Source organism: Globicephala melas, chromosome 3 (genome assembly GCF_963455315.2).
Source record: "Globicephala melas chromosome 3, mGloMel1.2, whole genome shotgun sequence".
Classification (NCBI taxonomy): domain Eukaryota; kingdom Metazoa; phylum Chordata; class Mammalia; order Artiodactyla; family Delphinidae; genus Globicephala; species Globicephala melas.
Genome location: NC_083316.1, coordinates 123,919,025 through 123,941,864, shown reverse-complemented (window position 1 = coordinate 123,941,864; position 22,840 = coordinate 123,919,025). Strand labels below are relative to the sequence as shown.

The following is a 22,840-nucleotide window of genomic DNA, read 5'->3' as shown; positions in this document are numbered from 1 at the left end:
AATATTACTCAGCCATAAAAAGAAACGAAATTGAGCTATTTGTAATGAGGTGGATAGACCTAGAGTCTGTCATACAGAATGAAGTAAGTCACAAAGAGAAAGACAAATACCATATGCTAACACATATATATGGAATTTAAGAAAAAAAATGTCATGAAGAACCTAGGGGTAAGACAGGAATAAAGACACAGACCTACTAGAGAACGGACTTGAGGATATGGGGAGGGGGAAGGGTAAGCTGTGACAAAGCGAGAGAGAGGCATGGACATATACACTACCAAACGTAAGGTAGATAGCTAGTGGGAAGCAGCCGCATAGCACAGGGGGATTAGCTCGATGCTTTGTGACCGCCTGGAGGGGTGGGATAGGGAGGGCTGGAGGGAGGGAGACGCAAGAGGGAAGAGATATGGGAACATATGTATATGTACAACTGATTCACTTTGTTATGAAGCAGAAACTAACACACCATTGTAAAGCAATTATAGTCCAAGAAAGATGTAAAAAAAGATAAAATAAAATAAATAAAAGTGGAACTCAAATCTTATTTAAAAAATAATAATAATAAATATGAACCCATGCTTTAAGTACGTAGACAGAATACAAATACAATATTATTTAATCATCAGAAAGCCCCTGAGTAGGTATTATTACTACTACTACTATTATTATTATTATTATCACTACCATTTTACTGATGTTGAAACTGAAAATCAGAGGAGGTTCAGCAATTTGCTCCAGGTATATGAGTAATGACAGATGAAAGGACGGATCCCAGACTTTTTTGTCTCCAAAGCCTGTACTGTTAATGATTCAACCAGTGTTTTTCAAAACGTGGTCCATGGTCTACCTACATCAAAATCACCTGAGATGCTTGTTAAAAATGCAAACTCTTTAGTTTCACCCAGGCCCACTGAATCAGTATTGCTGAGATGGAGCCAAGAATTGTGCATTTCCTTGTGTTTTTTTGCCTACTGACTGTTAACACATTGCTAAGCTACTCTGCCTTCTGACATTTAAGACACCATTATGGCAAAAAGATGAAAATCTTACTAATAAGTGCATATGACCAAAGACCTTCTGAATGTTATCCCATCTAGAAGCCTTCACTGAATAGATAGGAAAACCCAACATCTAGAAAGTATAGGGTCTAAGCTTTGTGTAACAATCCCAAAATTACACTATGAGTGGGAAGGCCTGCTGATACCTGAGAATTCTGGAACTTTTCCCCTCCTTTCCAACTCCAATTTGCTCTATGACTTTGAAGAAGTCAATTTTTATGCCTGGGCATTGGTTTCTTTGCTGTTAGCTCTGGTGAGCTGACCTATGCTTCACAAGGGTGATCCCAAGATCCACACAGAGAAGGAACTTTCCCAGACTATAGAGCTGAATCAAATGCTCCAGGATTTCTAGCGAGGGCAAAGATATGTTCAACAAAGCCAGGCAACAAAATATCACTTTTCATTTCTCTGTTTCAATGTCTTTGAAAACATTTTCCTATTATCATTTCCCACTATCCCTAAATTCTTTCAGGAGTAGAAGTGAATATACCATGTAAATAAATGTCTCTCCTAATTTCTTCCATATGGCCACAAAAAGTAGCAAGTTTAATAAAGTTTCCCCCAATTTTTTAAAGTGATAAAGAAGGGACCTTAAAAATATTTATTTTAACCCTCTTTGATTTTTATAGGTGATAAAACCAGCCAGTGAATGGACCCAGTGGAATACTCCTGTGTTATTCCACTACACCTAATGAATGCTTATGCTTCTAGTCTCTGCTTCCTCAAAGCAGTGCTAGTGTTGCTATAGCTGCTGTGTGTTTTTTTATAACAGTAACCTTAGCCTGTTGCCCTGGGGCAGGGCAGTATTTCTCAAAGTTTGGGACTCCCTACTCTGGTCGACTACAAGAAGATTTAGTTGGTTTTAAGTAATACTGAATCACATAATAGAAAAATAATTCCTCCATCAATTTAAAAAATCTTTTTACTTACTTCAAAGAGAAAGTCTCAGGATGACTCTAATACAGGCTTAGTAGCTCTGTGACTTGGTAATCTCCCTTTTTAAGAAATTCAAAGTAGGCAGTTGATCACCTTTTCTTTATGGCAAGTGGTATAAGCTTTCCAAATATGATAATGATGTGAATTTTTCTTTTAAAATCAATCAACTTAAAGAAGAGTATTAAGCTAATAATACTATAAGGGACATGATAAAAATTTATAAAAATTGTATGAGAATGATTAAAATGATGAAATGATTCAAAATACAGACTCTGGAGTCAAACACACATGGGATTCCAATGTGCGGAATCTTCTAGATGTCTAAGATGTAGAGTAGGTTATATATCCTTGCAATGATTCACTTTTACTGTTGGCAGAATGAGGACATTTGTAATGCCTACCCATGGTTTGTTGTGAGGATTAGCCAAATGATCACTGTCAAGTTCTTACCACAGGGCCTGGCCTATGGTGAGTGGCCAGCAACTGCCAATTGCTATTTTATCAGCAGTGGCAGCGCCAACATTACCTTGCCTGAGGAATGTTGATACATTTTATCTCCTATAATCACAGATTATAAAACCTAGGGAATACAAAAGAAAAAAACCTCTAAAGATTATCTAATCTAAATTTCCCCAGACCCCACCACCTGAGGGTGTTGAGAAAAGAGAACCCTCCTACATTGTTGGTGGGAATGTAAATTGATACAGCCACTATGGAGTTTCCTTAAAACACTAAATATAAAACTACCATATTACCCAGCAATCCCACTCCTGGGCATATATTCAGAGAAAACCATAATTCGAAAAGATACATGCACCCCAATGTTCACTGCAGCACTATTTACAATAGCCAGGACATGGAAGCAACCTAAATATCCAACAACAGAAGAATGGATAAAGAAAATGTGGTACGTATGTACGACGGAATGTTACTCAACTATAAAAAAGAACGAAATAATTCTATTTGCGGCAACATGGATGGACCTAGAGATTATCATACTAAGTGAAGTAAGTCAGACAGAGAAAGACAAATACCATATGATATCACTTATATGTAGAATTTAATAAAAAAATGATACAAATGAACTTATTTACTAAACAGAATTCACAGATCTCAAAATCAAACTTATGGTTACCAAAGGAGAAATGTCGGGGGAAGTAATAAATTAGGAGATTGGGAATAACATATACACACTACTATATATAAAATAGATAACTAGCAAGAAACTGCTGTATAGCACAGGGAACTCTACTATTATTTAATAACCTACTTGGGAAAAGAATCTGAAAAAGAATGGATATATATATATATATAGATATATATATGTATAACTGATTCACTTTGCTGTATGTACACTTGAAACTAATACAACATTGTGAATCAACTATACTCCAATAAAAACTTCTAAAAAATAAAAATAAAATAAAAGCAACATGTTTTCTAGAATAGCATGTCTCCTTTTAAGCTAACCAATGAATAAGAAAAATAATATCTGTTTAAAAAGTTTTAAAAAACAAACAACCTCTAAAGTTTCTCTAATCTAACCTTCCCCAGACCCCACCACCTGAGGCTTAAAGTTCCTCTAAAGGAGTTTTTAACCTTTATGGTTTATGACTTTTCATTTGTTTTAAATATTTTTGATGCTTTTATTAATCTTAAACTAAAATTTAGCATACATTTTAATTCTGATATAGGCAGTAGTATATGCAGTACTCTGATGTTGTCACTAATAGAAATCACAGCCATTTTCACATTACATCTCTTGAAATATTTATATTCTTTGCCACTTAGAGATTTATGATCGCTATTAGAGCATCTGATTATTAGCATATTAAAAAGAAGCAAATTTATTACTAGATCACAAACTTATAATACTTTGATAACTGCATTTCAATATAATTGGTTTCCTTGTAATCCTATGCGTTTTATGTTATGCATTTACAAGCATTTTGAGAAGAAAACCACCGGCATTATCACACTGCCTCAGCTGTCAATAGCACACACAAAAAGTTTAAAGACCCCTGCTCTATCACCTTGCCAAGAAACGTCGATGCAGTCCACTTGCACACCTTGGGAGATTCCCCATCTCCAGAGAAAACCAGTTCTTATCTGCCCCGGTGAGCCCTTAACACCATAGACAACAAATTCTCCTTGGTTATAGAAGAAACAGAATCCACTGTGCTAAAACAAATTTCTGAAAAACAGAAACTAATTCTGATATATACCTTGCAAAAGTATTTGATTTACCAGCCAAGAAAAATATTAACATAGGTGGCTGAATTCCAAGATTTAAATCACCGAGTGAATCAAAGTAGCAAGATTTCATTCTATTTCATAGCATACTCTGTCTACAAGCCACTTATCTACTAAGTCAGAACGAATACTGCTTCACTGTTGCTCACACATCACTTGTATTGCTAACGACAAGAAGAAAGCGGTGTGGGGGGAGCATCAGCTTTCAATCATCTTAACTAACCCACCTTCTCTGCAAAAGACATGTAGCTAATTAAATCAATTTTGTTTTATTTTTTCAACAAATGTTTTTCTCTTTTCAAAATTAGGAGGCAGTTACCTAATTCATGACATAACAAAGGACAAGAGAGTTAGGTTGGTGGTCGAGCAATGTGCAGATCCAAGGCATTTTTGCTTCCAATCGAATGCTCTCTCTAGCACTCAGGACCAGAGAAGAGGATTTGGGGAACAGGAGGTAGATGGAAGAAGAGAGAGAAAAGGAAGAATAAATTAATAATTTTACATTTAACAAAGTATTTCCATAGAATAGCTTTTCATGCTTCCCCCCAAACCCTGTGTAATATTATCAATACTTTTTTGTTAAAGAAATAAAAGACCAGAAAAGTTAAGTGATTTGTTCAAATTCATGAAGCCAAAAGGAGCAGAGTCAAGGTTTGAGCTCAGGAAGGCTAGTTAAGAGGCTGCCTCTGACTTTGTCCTTGCCCTGCCTCAATCCATCCCCTTACAGAGCTGGTGGCACAGTCTTTCTAAAGGAAAGATCTGATCATGCCACTTTCAGATTCATTATCTTTTCAGAACCTTTGCGAAAAAGTCCAGGGCTTAGAGATCCATCTTGATCTGGCTACTGCTTACTTCTGCTGTGCTAGAGCTGGCTCCACTGGCCTTTGAGAAATGATTGTTAAATACTCACGAATTTCCAAGTCAGTTAATAAACTGTTGGTAGCTTGAATTTGGCCTTGGTGAGAATATTTACACCACAGAAATTGGCAAAAGTTACAAACGAAGGCTCTCTCTCTTTTTTTTTTTTATTTTTTTGAGAAGAAATTTACCAACACACCTCTGCTCTGTAGCACACATCATTTGAACACACCCCCCGCTCTTATTTTCATCCATGCTGAATTACTTTCTGTTCCCTAATAAGCCATGCTATTTCTTTGCCTAGAACACTATTTTCCTTCTTCTCTTTCCCTGGCTCTAATCCTATGAATGTTTCAAGTTTTAATTTTTGTATGACTTTCTTCCTGACCTTCATTGCCTTCTAACTTTCATCCCTGCAAAGCTGGGTGAGATATCCCACCCCAACACCCCACCCCCATAGCACACTAGGCTTTCCCCTCCCAAGGCAGTGCTGTAATTACCCTACTACTGGCCAGATTATGTCACTTGACTACAAACTACTCAGGTGCAGAAACTCCTTATTTTTTTATTTTAATACCATTCTCTACCATGTGTCTGACATCTACTGAAAGATCAATATTTGGTAAATAAACATGGTGAATGACAGAGTTAAGAAGGTCCCCAGGGACAAAATCCCTGAAAAACAGGACTTGTAACTTATATTCAGAGGTATGATACCAGGAATTGGGAAAATCATTCTCAAACCATAAAAGAACCCAAGGGAAGAAAAAGACAAAATGAGGGTCTTAAGAAACAGGGATGTCAGTTTATTTCTGGTTCTAGCCCAAGGATGACAAACAGTTATTTAGACGGCACCACTACCTATTACCAAGGGCATGAGATCCCCGTTTGATCTCTGCACCCTTTTCTGCTGGGCCCAGGAGACTCCTCCAAGCCAGCGTCACTGTCATCAATCAAAGCCAGCATCTAAAGTGAAACACATTTGCCAACCCAGAGGAGGTCATGTGACAACGAATACTGCCTTCCTCCTAGAAGCCTTTCTGCCGTACTTTCAAGTATATCACCAGGTTGCTTCCTCCCTTTTGGAGTCAGGATTGAAACTAAGAGAAGTGAAGAGGCATAGGAGGAGGAAGTAAGGAAGCTGCATGGAAGGGGAAACTTCAAAAAGAGGATGTTAGGGAGGGCCCCCTGTAACCTGTTCTCACATTCCTCCTCCCCTTTCCTTTCTTCCCTTGAGTTTCTTCTTTTTCCTTCTTACTAATTCTCTCTGTGATTGTTTTCCCTTCTGCCCATCTCATTCCAGCTTTTGAGTCTTTGTTTACCTTTTCTCTCTGCAGCAGCTTCTCATTTCTTCTCTGTTCCCTTTTCTGACATCCCCATCTCCCTTTCTCCTCTACCATCCTCCTTCTTTCTCAACTTTTGTTTCTTACCCTTCCTCCTGCCTTTTAATAGGTTCCAGTATCTCTCTCTGAATTTTTTTTTCTTCTGTCTCATTTCCCTCTCTCTGTCAACTAGATTCTAGAAGAATTAATTACCTTTATTTTGAACACCATTTTCCTTCTCTTTTCCTGGTCCTACTTCTGCTTATCCTTCAAGTTTTACCTTCTGTATCACTTACTTTCTGACATCCATTCCCTTTAATTTTTATAAAGGAAAAAATTTATTTAGAGCACATTTTTCCCCCAATAGATCTTTCAACTAAATAGCAAAATATTTTATTTCATCTAAAGGCAATAGATTAAAAAACAAATTGTACCACATACATAGTAATGTAATCTTGCAAATTATTTTCCAGCTGGCTTTATAAATTTTGCATATATTCTAAATGGATAATTTCATCAAACACAGTTCTCTTTAAATTAAAGCCTAACAAGCAGTGGCACAAAAAGAAAATTAATCTTGTCATTTCTTGAGCATTTACTATGTACACATCGTTCAATATATTACTCAAATTCTAAAGCCTTTGATTTTCCTATCTATCTTTACACGTAATCTGATTTCTAAAGATGTTTCATGGGAAATATTGTTTTTAAGTGAGCGCAGGCTGATTAGAGCATTTACATTTTTACTACCTGTTAGGGAACCTTGACTACCTGTAGTTCTTGGATAGAAAAATTATGTGTGACCTCCTTTCTTAATGAATATCTGTGCCTTATCTCTCATTAGTTTAGAAATATAAAAATGTAATACTGAAAAAAATGTAATGCTCTTTCTTAAAAAATGGAACACAAAAATTCTGAGTTAATAGAAGTGTCATTACTAGGAAGAGGCAGGTCATCATAGGCAAGGCATTCTGCAGAGGGTGGAGAAGCTTGGTTAACCTTGTTTTAGTAGAGAGGCATCAGTGTTTCCTCAAAGTCTGTCATTCCAGTGGCTGACCAAGTGCAAAAACAAGCTTAGAGCTAACAAACAAAAGAAATTCAGCAAATCTTTTAAGAAAATCCCCAGTTACCAGACCAGAAAAAAACGGAAACATCCTACAGAGAACTCTCTTATTTCCACCAAAAACTTACTACAGAAGAGCAATTAGGGAACATTAAGTCCAAATCCTCCACTTACTAGGAAACACTTTGGTTATAATTAAAAATATGAGCTTTAGAGATAAAAAGACTTGGGTTTAAATTGTCACTCAGAAACTCACAAGCTGTGTTCTAAGATAACAATAACACCTGAATATCAGGTTGCTCTAAGCATTAAATAGGTGAGGCTCATAAAGGTATGGCAACATAAGAAATGTTCAATCAATATTAACTATAAGTTCCAGAGAAGGAAAGGGTATTTCTTGAAGTCACATACTTGTCGAAGAGCAAGTTTAAGGCCAGCTCACTGTCAAATTGATTTTTAAGTCAATGCTCTTTCAATTTCCTGAGATCATTAAACTATGGCCCACGGGCCAAATCTGGCCTCTTGTCTGATTTTGACAAGAGCCACACTCATTCAGTTAGGTACTGTTGATGGTTGCCCCAGTGCCAACATGGCAGAGTTGAGTAGCTGTAAACTGCAGAGCCAAAAATATTTACCAAAAATCCTTTACAAAAAAGTTTGCTGAACTTTGTGACTAGGACTTGATTTCAAGTCTAGATCACTTAGGGAGACTGAGTTAGCTTTACTATAATCCTTCCTCTACCCTTAGGGGTCTTACTCAAAAAGGTAAAGGTTTAGTGGTGAATTCTTACCTTCCCAAGTCTTAGTTTTGGTAGCTTAAACCAAAAACAAAAATAAAACAAGCAGGAGAGTAATTTGTTTCCTGTAATGAATAGACTTCAGATTCAAAAGGGTGTTCAGAGTTACTCATTCAGGTCTTCCAATTCCAAGCAAATTTCAAATTTCTACCCTATTTTGCTCTCTACCAATTTGAGAATCGCTAAATGCAGTTAAAATTTATAGGCACCCCTCCTCCCCATGCAGCTATGTTTTCTTTATCAGGGTCAAGGAATGACAGTGCTAAATCTGTCCTTAGCACCCTCTTTGCCCAGATGGAGAAACTGATATCCAGACAGGGACACTCTCTTGTCATAGATCCCAAGCACAGTGTTTTGTTTTTTTTTTCATTAAACTAAAACTTCCCCCATGATTTACTTTATGTTGCTCAACTATTTAGAGTTTCAGTGGTGGCAAGTAAGATCACAGATTTAGAATTTTACAGTAAGAATTGTATCCTTTATTAATTTTTTTTTTGGCCGCACTGTGCAACTTGCAGGATCTTATTTCCCCTGCCAGGGATTGAACCCCGCCTGGGTAGTGAAAGTACCGAGTCCTAACCATTGGACCACCAAGAAATTCCTATTAAATTATTTTTTAACTGCTTTGCTGGGAGAAAGAAAGTCAGTGCTCACCAGCCAGGGATGAGAACCAACCACCTTATTTGAGTTCCTTAAAATATTAAAGCTATAGACTTACTTTCACACACAATTATAAATATTCCTCTGAGATTGCCTTTTTCGCCAAGAGGTGAGAAGAGGCCCTAATGGACTCAAAAGTAAAGGAGACCGCATGACACTGGGAAAAGGGAGAGGAAGGAGGTCCATGCAGCCATGAGCAGCAAAATTCAAAGAGGTCCTTGGAAATGTTGCTAATATACATTTGGAAGAAATGGTGAATTTATCTGGAAAAAAAATTATGATCTATAAAAGGGTTACATTACATTTGACCCTTGAACTGCAAGAGTGTGAACTGCATGGGTCCACTTATATGCAGATTTTTTTCACTAAATTTGTACTCCATACAAATTATACTACATAATCTGAGGTTAGTTGAATGTGCATATGCAGAACCACGAATACAGAGGGCCAACGGTAAAGTTACACATGGATTTTTGACAGTGTGAAGGGTTGGCACCCCAGCCCCTGCATTGTTCAAGGGTTAAATGTATTTATTAAGGATATATCTTTAATTGGGACTTTAAACTCCAGCCCCTCAACCACTCCCCCCCTCATTATTGACAAAAGGCACTGTCATATATTCTGCAGGGCTGATGGATTGATTGCTTTCTCTGTGATTCACCGGTCTGTGGATATACAATAACATATTCACATCTATATGTCCACTAGGCTATCAATTTTATAGTGATGATATAATTGTTCATCATCCCAGTCAGGTCCTCCTCTGACTCCTGAGCTCTCTTAGGGTCAATCAACAAAGCATGAACACTTGAGAATCTCTCCTGTCTCTGGTATCCAGATTCAATCAGTGACCAAATCTTTTTAGTGTTTCCCTCTGAGTTATTTCTTAAACCTATCCTCCGCTTTCTATTTCTATGATATCACTCCAGTTCAGACTACCAGTAGTTCATGTCACGTTATTTCTCATCTGCGTATGGTCCCTCCTAATTCTAATCCTGTCAAACTACCACCAAACCAATATTCCTAAAAACAATTTTGATCAGGTACCTCTCCTGCTTAAATACCTACAATATATCTCCTTTAAAGTCCAAACTTTTAATCAGGCATTCAAGCAACATTCTTTCCAATCCCATTTCTAGGATTTTGTTTTCCTCTTTGAAAACAAGGAGGAATAGCCTGCGTTTCATATGTCTGCATGTGTTGGGGAAGAAGAAATTTTCCCTTCTAGATTCTTTTGGCTGGTCTAAAAATTAAATTGACATGAGATAGATTAACAGGAGAAACATCAAACAAAAGTCGAAAAACATGAATATACAGGAGAGACCCAGGTAAAATGAGTAACTTGCCCAAATGGTCAAAGACCGCACCTTAAATATCATCTTTAGCTAAAGGCAAAAGAGGATGTTCGGGGTTGTAGTTTGGGACTTCAAAGGGGAGGAAGGTAATTTACATGGAAAAGCAAATGTTAAGTAAAAAAATGTTTGCTGGCCGTGCAGAGACAATTGGACACAGACTGGACTCTGATATCTAGGTCTTGCCTGAGTTTCCCCCTCACCACACCTAGCCCATATTCTTTGCAGACATCTCTGATGATAGCTCTATTCCTGGAACAGGCCTTTTATCTAAATTAGTTAGGCAGCCAAGGGGGAGGTAGAAAGAAAGGCCTCCTTAGTCTTCTGGTTCTTAAAAATAATCAGCCTAAATCAATCCTCATGCCAAAGAGGCACAATTTGGGCTGGCAAATTTGGTTCTCCTACAGGGACAATTGGAGGAGATGGACATAGTGAGAAGTGAGGAAAAACCATCTGTCTTTGGTGCTATTAGATTTGTGCTTTTCCTGATCAATACCACAAGTCCTGAAGTTATTTGTTCTGTCACTAAACCTTGATTGGCAGTACCTTGAGATCTGCTGTAGAGGCCACAGAATAATAGCTTTTCTCTCTAAATTAAAATTGCCTCAGGCAGTAAAATCTTAGAGGTTACCTTTGAAGCAATTAATTTGCAAATCTGTTGTTCCATTTATAAAACATTTTAAATTACCCATATTTTAAAAATCACTTTGTCAACTGAAGGAAAAATGCACAATATTAAGAGCTGTAGGTTTCAGCTTTATTCAAGGAGCTTACTGAGGACAACAGGCTGGGAAACAGCCTCTCAGTAGCTCTGAGGGAATTGCTCCAAAAAGGTAGGGGGAGAAGCCAGTATATATATGATCTCTGGCTAGGGAATACACTCAGTCAAGCACACATCTTGGTAAAAGAAAACTGCTAGTCACAAGGAACAGATATCTCAGTCAATGATTTCAGTTCTTTTCTATGTATGGGAAGATGAATGAATTTGGGTTTATTAAAATTCTTCCTGAGATATACATCTAACTATCTAAGGGGCCTGCTTTTCCAAAGCACGGAGTGCCTCATTCTGCTTTTCATTTTGAATTCCTTTCAGGGTGCACTGTCTGTCAGTGACTGCAAGAGCTTATGACTTAATCCTTGCAGAACTGGATGGTGGGCAACATTCTTTATTTTACAGCTTTAAAACAGCCTCTGAAAAATATTTGATTGATAACTTTTTAAAATGTAGTCAATTAAATACCCTAAAATTTTTAAAACTACATTTACAAACTTAATTTCCCTTTCAAGTATTTTAATTGTTTGATTTAACAAATAAATAATTTTTCAGTACTAATGAATTTTCATAAATTTAGCAAAATTGATAAACTTATCTGTCTTAGATATTGCAATTCTGAGAATAATATAGCATAATATCAACATGAAGGGATAAATGTAAATCAATTATTCAATTAACCATTTCAAATCTATTTATGAGGTTATAATTTCAATTAACTAAACTTCCTTGTTTATTATAAATATATGAAATTACAAATATGCACACCCTACTCTTTCTTTTGAGATGTAACTGGCATACCCTAAATATTTTAAATGTACAATTTCATAATTTTGGACATATGTATACATATGTAAAACCATTACCACAATCAATGAAATAAACATGTCCATCACCCCCCAAATTTTCTCGTGCCTCTTTGTAAAGAATTCTCAAAACTCAATAATAGAAACAGGATTTCAAGCCAAATTGAAAAATGGGGAAAAGATTTGAACAGATATTCGACCAGAAAGAAACAATTAGCACATAAGCACATGAAAAAATGTTTGGCATCATTAGTAACTGGGGAAATGAAAAGTACAACCACAATTAGATACTCTCACACACCTAATCGAGTGACTATACAGTAAGTCCCCTACACACGAACCTTCAAGTTGTGAACTTTCAAAGATGCGAACGTGCGTTCACATGTCCAATCACATAAGTTGGTTCATGTGTCTGGTGTACACTGTCACATGTGTGCATCCTCTACAAATGGTTGTGCTTTTGTGTACTTTACTGTACATACTGTATAGAGTACAATAATATAGTATCTTTATTTCAAGCCCAGGATGTCTGGAAGCAAGTGTAAAAGCAGCAGTGATGTAGCTGGTACTGTACTGTACTTTTCAAGGTACTGTACTATAAGATTAAAAATGTTTTCTTTACTGTTTGTGTTTGTTTTTTATGTATTATTTGTGTGAAAAGTACTATAAACCTATTACAGTACAGTGCTATATAGCTGATTGTGTTAGGTGTGTATCTAGGCTAACTTTGTTGGACTTACCAACAAATTGGACTTACAAACGCACTCTCTGAATGGAACTCATTCGTATGTACAGGACTTACTGTAATTAAAAAGATTGACCATACTAAGTGTTGGAGAAGATGTGAAGGAATTGGAACTCTCATATACAGCTTCATGATGCACAGTGGTACTGCAGAGTGGAACACCACTTAAAAAAAATAATTTGGGGGCTTCCCTGGTGGCGCAGTGGTTGAGAGTCCGCCTGCCGATGCAGGGGACACAGGTTCGTGCCCCAGTGTGGGAAGATCCCACATGCCTCGGAGCAGCTAGGCCCGTGAGCCATGGCCGCTGAGTCTGCGCGTCCGGAGCCTGTGCTCCGCAATGGGAGAGGCCACAACAGTGAGAGGCCCGCGTACCGCAAATAATAATAATAATAATAATTTGGCAGTTTCTTTAAATAGTTAAGCTTACACCTACTATTTCTAGCCATTCTCCTCCTAGGTACTCAAGACAAATGAAAGCATACTTTTATGTAAAGACTTGTGCTGGAATGCTCAAAGCAGTTTTATTGTAATAGCCAAATACTGGAATCTACTCAAATGTCCAACAACATTTGACGGAATGTATCAGTAGTCTGGGGAGGGAGGGAGGAGTGGGAGAGATAAGTTACAAGGGCCTTACAGAAAAGTTTGAAAGTTATGGAAATATTCATTGTTTTGATTGAGGTGACAGTTTGATGGGTGTATGCATGTGTCAAAATCTACCAAGTTATGTACTCTTAACTATGTGCAGTTTATTGTCTATCAATTATGCCTCAATCAAGTTTTTAAAAAATAAAACAATTGATCCAGTGCCAGTTAAAAAGCCTTTCATTTTTATTGCAGAGGATCAAGAAGATCCTCATTTTTGGGCTGTCAAGGAACACCTATAAAAACAGATAAAATTTTAAAAATAATTTATGACTCATGTCAAAATTAGACCTTGTTTCATATATCTGTTACTACCATTTTCACTTTTTAGATTATATAGAAACCACATGTATCAATGCGGATATGGCAGGTGATGCTGCATTGCAAACAATCCTAAAATCTCAGTATCTTTGAACTATAAAAGTTATTTTTTAAAACATCACATGGCCATTGTGGATCAGGGACTCCACTTATTTTATGACTCAGTGACCCAGGCTGAAGAGGACTCACAATACTGAATGCTGCCAGGTAATGCCCAGGCAGGGTGCTCTGGAGGGAACTTACAGTGAAATGCTCAGCCCAGAAATGACAAAGCTCATCTCCACTCGAAACTCTTTAGACAGAGGAGCTAAGGCGTAAGGTCCCACTCAAGTTCAAGGGCTGATTCACACCCAGAGCGTGACAGAGCAGGACTGTGAGCTTTCATCACACAACTCAGAAGAGCCTGCAATTTTAAACTTATGATTTATTTATGGAATTTTCCATTTAATATTTTTGGACTGCTCTTGAAATAGTTCACAATAATCCTCATTTATCTGTCATGATAAAGGAGTACTACAAAGAGAAGATAGCCTTCTGTTTTTGTTTGTTTGCTGTGTTTTGTTTTTCATTATGTTTTGCTTCACTGTTCAAAAACTAAAATTCTCATTTATTGAACTGAATGTCAGGGACCTTCAGGGTTAGTGTATACTGATGAAGAATCATGCCTCCCTTTCATGTTGGTCACCAGTTTCATTCACCTACCATATAACATTCTTTCCTTTCTTTCACTTTGAGCACACCTCAATTTAACAAAGTCCTGTTAACTCAAACTTAAGATTCTCTTTGGAATCCAGCACCTACTCTTTACTGCCATCAACACCACGTTAGTTCACATCCTCATTCTTCTCAAACCCGGGTCATTTCAATTGTGTCTATACTGATTTCTGTGCTTCCAGTCTCTCTCCTCCTTCTCATCACACACAGAAGCACACACAGGGTCATCTATTTGACATGAAAATATTGTTTCACTATTTTCTGAGTAATAAAGAACTGTAAAGGTCTTGAAGTAAGGGAAAGTTCACAATCATTATGATTGCATAAATGTTCCTCTTAATCTAGTCCAGGAGACCCTGCCAGTCTCCTCTCCAGTAACTGTCCCTCACAACAACAAGCTACACCCTCACACTAGTCTTTCCCCAAATCCAGTAATTTCTTACAGGTCTCCTTGTCTTTGTTTGTGCTATCACCTGTGCTTGGAATGATTCCCTCCCCTCTGTCCATTTGACAAATTCCTGCTTAACTACTCAAATGTCTTCTTTGATGCCTCTTGACTTTCTGAAGTAGAGACATCTCTCTTCTCATGCCCATAAAATTGTGTGTTTTCTCTAACATGATATTAGTGATATGACACCTAGTCACATGTGTGAGTGTATATAGAGGTCTTCTTTACTAGTATTAGCTTCTCAAAGTCTTCACTATGTCCTTTTCATCATCTTGCCCAATATATGTGATACCCATATATATGATATGCAGTATATGTGTTATAATATGCTTCCTATATATTATACACAGTGCCTTGCCCAGTGGCTCGTAATGAATGGATACAAGCAAAACATCCAGTGAATGTTTGTGGAATGAAAAAATGGGGTCCATGGCATTAATCCAAAGAAGTACCTGAACCATAAAGATCTTTATTTGAAATCCTAGGTGCATTCTATAGGTAATGGGTTGGGATTTGGAGTATTTAAGAAATCTAAGCAAGAAAAATACCTGATTTTATTTATTTTCTTTAGAATTTAACTTTGACAACTTTGCCAAATATGGATTAAAGAGGAAGGGTGAGGCTGGAGACCCAGGCGAAAAGCAATAGATCAGACCACTTTCAATTAAGTCAAGTAACCATGGAAATGGAAGGAATAGAGACAATGGTTATTCAGAAGGTAAATTTAATAGAATTTAGTGATTAATTGGATGTAGAGAGTGGGGAGTGAAAAGGCAGAAAAGATTAAATTCCAGAGTTCTGGCAAGTTAGAATGAGTAGATAAAGATCCACAACAACACCAGGGATATACAAGGAAGGGCATATTTTAGGGGTAAAATTATCAGTTTTGGAAAGGTTGAATGAGAGATTTCTGAGATAGGCCTAGTTACTAAGTCACAACACCAAAATATTACAAGTGCTATACTAGGAATATGAATAAGGAAGGTTTTTGTTCAAAAATGAATTCAACATATGGCAAAAAGCATGACACATCCAATTACCTATAATACCATGTAATAAATATTACTCTAACAGCTTAGAGTGCAATAGAAACAAAGGGAGGTAACAATTAAATCAAATCAAATCTGATGAGAACTTCACAGTGCAGGTTAAGTTAGAGCTGGAGTTTGAAAAGTAAATTCATTTTTGTAGGAGACAAAAGGGACCTGGTTCTGTCCCCACAGGGCTTGCAGTTGCTCAGAGTTGGAGATAGGTAATTAAACAGAAATGTCATTGGAATTATAATGCAGTGTAATAATGACAATATCAGTGCTGGTTGGGACAGGAGACATTTTAAAGAAAAAGGTCAATAAGAACAAAAATATTATAAGGCATACTTCTCTATGACCATTCACATAGACATTCAGAAAGTAGACATCCAAGTCCTATATCTGGTATCCACCATTGAAACTAAATATTAAGAAATGTTATCCCATCTGTGGAGACATTTGGGGAATACAGTGCACTGGGAAACATACAATGCTAGCAACAGAAATTAATCGTTAGACTTTTGCTGAGCTTCCTTCACTTCTTGTCCAACCCACCAAAATAACACAGGCATCTGGTGAGTTCCTGCTTTTAACCACGTGATATACAATTCTTTCACTGTAATTGCAATAATTATTCCGTGAAAATGATTTTAATAGGCATCACATTCTCAGGAAGATGCTCGTTGAGCATTTCTTGAACATGAAGTTGAAAAAACAAAAGTTTTAATCTCATTTATCACGCCTTATGATAATCTTTTACTTTCTTTCTTTCTGATGGATGATTTCTCATATAAGTGTATTTTGCATTTTAAATCAGTACGTTTTTCCCATATCTGACGGGGATCCACCTGCAAAGGGCACTCAAATTTCTCTCCAATTGGGAAATGATGGCACATTTAAAGTTTGCAATGCATCCATTTTCTTGTAAAATAAGGTCTGATTGATCATTCATGAGGCAATCTGCTCAAGTAAGGAAAAAGAATGAAAGGATCACAGGGGCAAGTGGCATGTCTGCCCCTCTGTCTCACTTCTGTTGGGCTGGCCATCGCAGAGGGGCAAGCTATCTGGCTTTCTGCACATGCAGCCCTTGAATCTGTATGTACTGGTCACACAGGTGCTCCTTCAGGCTTATCCTGCCCAGGTTCTGGGCCAGTCATTGTCCTAGTCAAGAGAAGTATAAGGCTAAGGGACCAAGGGAGCCGTCCTGCTCCTACAACCCTAGGCTCATTTCTAGTAGAGCATAATATAAGGGAAGTCTGAGCCTTCCACTCCAGTTCTGCCATTGCTTGCTTCCCCATGGAACTTAATGAGTAACTCCTGCATTTGAACTTTAGTTAGCTTTTCTATAGAATCAGAAAATTGTACCACATGGTCTTTCAGTCTCTTCTGAACTGCAACATTTCTAATAGTTAAGAGTAGACGTGCTACAGTAAAATAAAAACAACCTGGATTCAAACCTCACCTCTGCTACTTACTCAAATGTGTTGATGAGCAAATTATTTAACATCTGCACCTTGCTTCATACATCTTTAAAATGAGGATAACAATAGCACCTGTTTCATAGAGTTACTATATAGGTTAAAAGACAGAATGCATACACAGCTCTTAGCACAGCGGCTGGTGTATAGTATTTGCTCAATAAATGTTGGCCATTATTAATATTATGATTACCTGTTCTCCAGGGTTTTCCCCCACATGTCAACTCATATTGGTTAGCCCTGTCTTCTGAAGCTACCCACAAACCTCAGTATAGTTCTACACCCTGTATGTGGCCAGAGCACCTAGACATATCAGAGCCCTCTTTTAAACTACCTTTGCGGCCCTCCTAGATTGTGTGCCCAACTCATCACAGGTATATTAAGTCTCAAAATCTCACCTCTTCCTGCTCTACCCTGTTTCACTGAGAGCATTAGCCTTGGTTCTGACATAAGTCTGTGATGAATCCATCAGCTGGGCTCCTGGTAATGACTTTGACCACAAATTGACATCATCTATCTGACAAACTGGGCTTTGTACCGAAACAGGTTCTGGCAGCCAAGTGGAACTGTTTACTTCAGACTGAAAGAGCAGGGTTTTAGTTCACGTTCCCTGAACCGCGCATTCCCATTCAGTCTTTTGCATTTCAGCTCCATGCTCTTCATCTACCCACTGCTCTCTGATGTTGTGCCGTCTGCTTTAGCACACAGCATTCTCTCTGTGTCATGGGAAACTTCCAATGAGCTCCTATGAGTGCTCTCAGTAGGGCTGGCCTCATTATACACTAAGTCCCCTAATTTCTATTGCAAAAAATCCTTTCAGAAGCTACTTCCCTCTGAGGGGTTAGAACTGGCATGTATCATTTCTGTATTAGTTCTATAATCAGTAACTTTAAATTCCTGACACTTCCCTTGTCAGTCTTCACGAGTAAATCTCTTATTCATCATCACCAAGCAAAGTATAAAACAAATTGATCTAGCCTGCCTATTTCAGAGAAAGTTGACAATAATGATAACGGTTATGTTGAAAATTAGTAGCTAATACTTATAAACACTCACTATTTTCCAATCTGCCAAGCTCTATGTCAAGCCCTTTTCCTTCATTTTCATTTAATTCTCAAGTAACACTAGGCAGTAGCTACCACTTTATCCCCATTATAAGAGTGAAGAAATAAAACAGAGGGCTAGTGAGTTAAATTAGTGAAATTAATTCACCCAAGGTAACACGGCTAGTTAGTGAGTACTAGGATTCAAACACTGTTCTGTTTGACTTTAAAACCCACAAAGAAAAAGGAAAAAACACACACGCACATGCCTAATTCTGACACAGATAGGTATTACTAAGAGGCATAAGAGTAGTATTGGTAGAAGTTTGTAGGTGTCTAAAGAAGAATGAAACACCTTCCCGCTTAAAGGGAGAAAGTGGGAATGTGCATCTTTGGTATTTGAGCTTAGCTTTGAAGGATGGAGAGAAATCAAAGGACTAGGACAGAAAAAAGAGCAGGGACATCATGGAGATAGGAAGCCATAGGACATATAAAGTGAACATCTTTATTTTTGACTGGAGCCAACCCATAAATAATTGATGAAAAAACACTTTTGAAAGAAATACTGGGACCAGAATGTGGGATACCTTTAATATTAGGCTAAGGATGGCTTCTGAGTAAAGTTTTACGCAGGAAAGAAATGCATTATCATATTATCATATTTGTGTTTCAGGGAGAGTCTTCAACTAGGGAATGAATGATGTAGTTTGAAGAGGGGAGAATATAGGCTGGGAGATGAGCTAAGTTATTTCAACAGTTTGGGTAAGACTTATGAGGGTCTAAACTGGAGTGGGGTGGGAGTGGATGACATTAGGAATGGAGAAGAGAGAACAAAGATGAAAGATGCTTGCTTCCAACATTGTATTAAATATAAAAGACTTTGTCTTCAAAAACTTCATAAGCTTCTTGGGAAGAAAAGGTGTATAAAAAACAAAATCAAATTATTTAAAATTTGGCAGTAAGTGGCACAAGAATACAGTGGAAGAATATATCACCTAAGGTTGAAACTTCTGGGCAACATTTTTAATAGAGGAGGTAAATTGAACTTAACCAGGGAAACTTTGACAGTGTCTGTAGACCTATTTGATTGTCACAGCTAGAGGGGGAGTCCTACTGACACCTAATGCATAGAGGCCAGGGATGCTGCCAAACATCTTAGAAAGCACAGGACAGCTTCCCTCAACCCTTACCCAACAAAACAATTACCCAGCCAAAAATGTCTATAGTGCTGAGATTGAGAAAGCCTGCTTTAAATGATTGCCAGGAATTTGATAGACACTGGGAAAGTTGACCCTGCTTCCTCATTGTAAAATGGAGCAATAAGAGCAACAGTATCTCCTTCATAGGGTTCATGACAACTTTAAAAAAGATGCTGGGGCTTCCCTGGTGGCGCAGTGGTTGAGAGTCAGCCTGCCAATGCAGGGAACACAGGTTCGTGTCCCGGTCCGGGAAGATCCCACATGCCACGGAGCGGCTGGGCCCGTGAGCCATGGCCGCTGAGCCTGCGCGTCCAGAGCCTGTGCTCCGCAATGGGAGAGGCCACAACAGTGACAGGCCCGCGTACCGCAAAAAAAAAAGATGCTGGTTAACTATTTATCATATGGTAAGTATTTAATAAACCTCTACTGAATATCATCAGTTTTTTTTTCAAAAATGGGAAACTGAAGGGACAATAAATGAATTCACAATGAAAAATTTCAGCTCATCTGAAGTCACCATCTCTGCTACCAAGTCTAAAATATGTAACCTCAGTTCTGACCTCCCTACCAGACTCCCTTCCCACCACATGCCTGCCATTTTCATTTGATTGTCTCACCATTTTTCCAAACCAAACCTATATAAAATATAACTCATAATCCCCTTACTAACTCACCTCATTGTTTGTAGCAAAGACACATTCCCTTAGTTACTGAGTTAAAAGAAAGACAATGAGTGTGATTCAGGAAAACTGTCTTCATGATTCCTGTCTGTTACTAATATGGTATATGCTGTGCAGCATTAGCAGTTCTGTTTCTTTTCTTGGCCTCAACTTCCCAACTGTAAAGTTGAGAATGTTACCTGAGATGATCCTATAGGCTCCTTCCAGAACTAATATTTTATCACTTGTAGTGAGACTTACTTTCTTTCTTTCTCTCTCTCTCTCTCTCTGCCAGATAATGCCAACAGTAATGTCAATTCTTTTCTGGAAATATCACTCACATCTGCCCACTCTTCCCCTGTCCCAATGGAAGCAGACCGAAGTAGGTGCTTGATGGTTTTTAAAAGGTAATATTGCAACAAATTCCTAACTGGGTTTCCCCCCTCCAGCCTTTCTTTTCCAATCCACTCTACATGCCACATGCATCCTCTTTACACAAATCATTTATGCTCCACACCTGCTCAGAATGCTTTGCTGGCTCCCAACCACATGAGTCATTCACTAAAACGCTTCCACCTGGTACCCAAGGCACTCCATGATCAAACCCAGTCCCCCTTTCCAGTCTCATCTCCTATGGCTCTCCTCCATATACTACTCTCTGATCCAGACATTCTTTTCTCCTCATCAACACTCTAGCATGACATATTCATTCCTTACATGTTTCTTACATTGTTATGCCCTCTGAAATGCTTTTATGCATATCCAACCATCCCACAAATCATTCGGAAATATTAATCAAAGGCCCACTCAGACATAGCAAACACATAGAACATTATAGTGAGCAAAAAAAAAGCATGGTTTCTGCCCTTACAGAGCTGGCAGCCTAGAGGGAGAAATGGACATTTCTCAAGTAGTCTCATAAGTAAATGTGAAATTGTAGCTCTGTCCAGTACTCTAACTAAGAGGCACATTGTGCTATTGAGACAGGCAGACAAGAATGCAGCCATTTTAGAAAAGGACCAGGGAATGGCCTTGGACAAAATAGGCCCTGGAAGCTAAAAAAAACAAAGGCCCACGGGGCCTGAGCCCCAGAGGAAAAAAAAAAACGGGCTCGAAGGAGTAAAAGATTAACTTTACCTCTGTTGCGATAAGGAGTATACCTAATTGCCACAAGACAATAAGCTCGACTACAGATTTTAACTTTATCCATTCCTATGCTCTCTAGAAGAAAATTCTCATGCATTTCTTTTCCCAAGGAAAATCAGTCCCTATTCCTGATAGCTACCATGGAGCCACAGGCTGCTGATGAAAAACGTTTGATGATTTCTGAAAATTATCAGTGATCAATGAGAGAAACCCTCCCTACTGTTATTAAAGCAACTCGTCCCTCCTATTCAGGGAACTGGCATTTCTCCCTTGTGCACAAGCGATCTCTTTTAATAAAAAGCTTGCTTGCGGCTAGAGAGAAAGATGGCGGAAGAGTAAGACGCGGAGATCACCTTCCTCCCCACAGATACATTAGAAATACATCTACACGTTGAACTGCTCCTATAGAACACCCACTGAACGCTTGCAGAAGACCTAAGACCTCCCAAAAGGCAAGAAACTCCCGCACGTACCTGGGTAGGGCAAAAGAAAAACACAGAGACAAAAGAATAGGGACGGTACCTGCACCAGTGGGAGGGAGCTGTGAAGGAGGAACGATTTCCACACACTAGGAGCCCCTTCGCGGGCAGAGACTGCGGGTGGCGGAGCGGGGAAGCTTCGGAGCCGCGGAGGAGAGCACAGCAACAGGAGTGCGGAGACCAAAGCGGAGAGATTCCTGCACAGAGGATCGGTGCCGACCAGTACTCACCAGCCCGGGCGGGCAGGGACTGGCAGCTGAGGCTCGGGCTTCGGTCGGAGTGCAGGGAGAGGACTGGGGTTGGCGGCGTGTACACAGCATGCAGGGGGTTAGTGCACCACGTCTAGCCAGGAGGGAGTCCGGGGAAAAGTCTGGACCTGCCGAAGAGGCAAGAGACTTTTTCTTCCGTCTTTGTTACCTGGTGCGCGAGGAGAGGGGATTAAGAGCACTGCTTAAAGGAGCTCCAGAGACGGGCGCGAGCCGCGGCTAACAGCGCGGACCCCAGAGACGGGCATGAGACGCTAAGGCTGGTGCTGCCACTACCAAGAAGCCTGTGTGCGAGCACAGGTCACTATCCACACCCCCCTTCCGGGGAGCCTGTGCAGCCCACCACTGCCAGCGTCCCCTGATCCAGGGACAACTTACCCAGGAGAACACACGGCGCGCCTCAGGCTGGTGCAACGTCACGCCGCAGGCTGGTGCAACGTCACGCCGGCCTCTGCCGCAGGGCCGCCCCACACTGCGTGCCCCTCCCCCCTCCCCTCCCAGGGCCTGAGTGAGCCAAAGCCCCCGAATCAGCGGCTCCTTTAACCACGTCCTGTCTGAGCGGAGAACAGACGCCCTCAGGGACCTACACACAGAGGCAGGGCCAAATCCAAAACTGAAACCCTGGAGCTGTGAGAACAAAGAGAAAGGGAAACCCTGCCAGCAGCCTCAAGAGAAGCGGATTAAATCTCCACAATCAACTTGACTACCCTGCATCTGTGGAATACCTGAATAGAAAACAAATCATCCCAAATTGAGGTGGACTTTGGGAGCAAGATATATTATTTTTTCCCC

At 39.1% G+C, this 22,840-nt stretch overlaps 1 protein-coding gene across 3 annotated transcripts in view; it reads right to left on the bottom strand.

Moving 5' to 3' along the window:
* The window catches only part of SPINK5 (serine peptidase inhibitor Kazal type 5), a 132,346-nt gene extending 110,380 nt beyond the window's left edge, over positions 1 to 21,966 (bottom strand). For all 3 annotated transcript variants that reach the window (XR_009563473.1, XM_030847382.2, XM_060296411.1), the window contains exon 1: positions 21,826 to 21,966. The gene's annotated coding sequence lies outside the window, so the exon portion shown is untranslated. The remainder of the gene's footprint in view (positions 1 to 21,825) is intronic.
* Between the last annotated feature and the right edge of the window lie 874 nt (positions 21,967 to 22,840).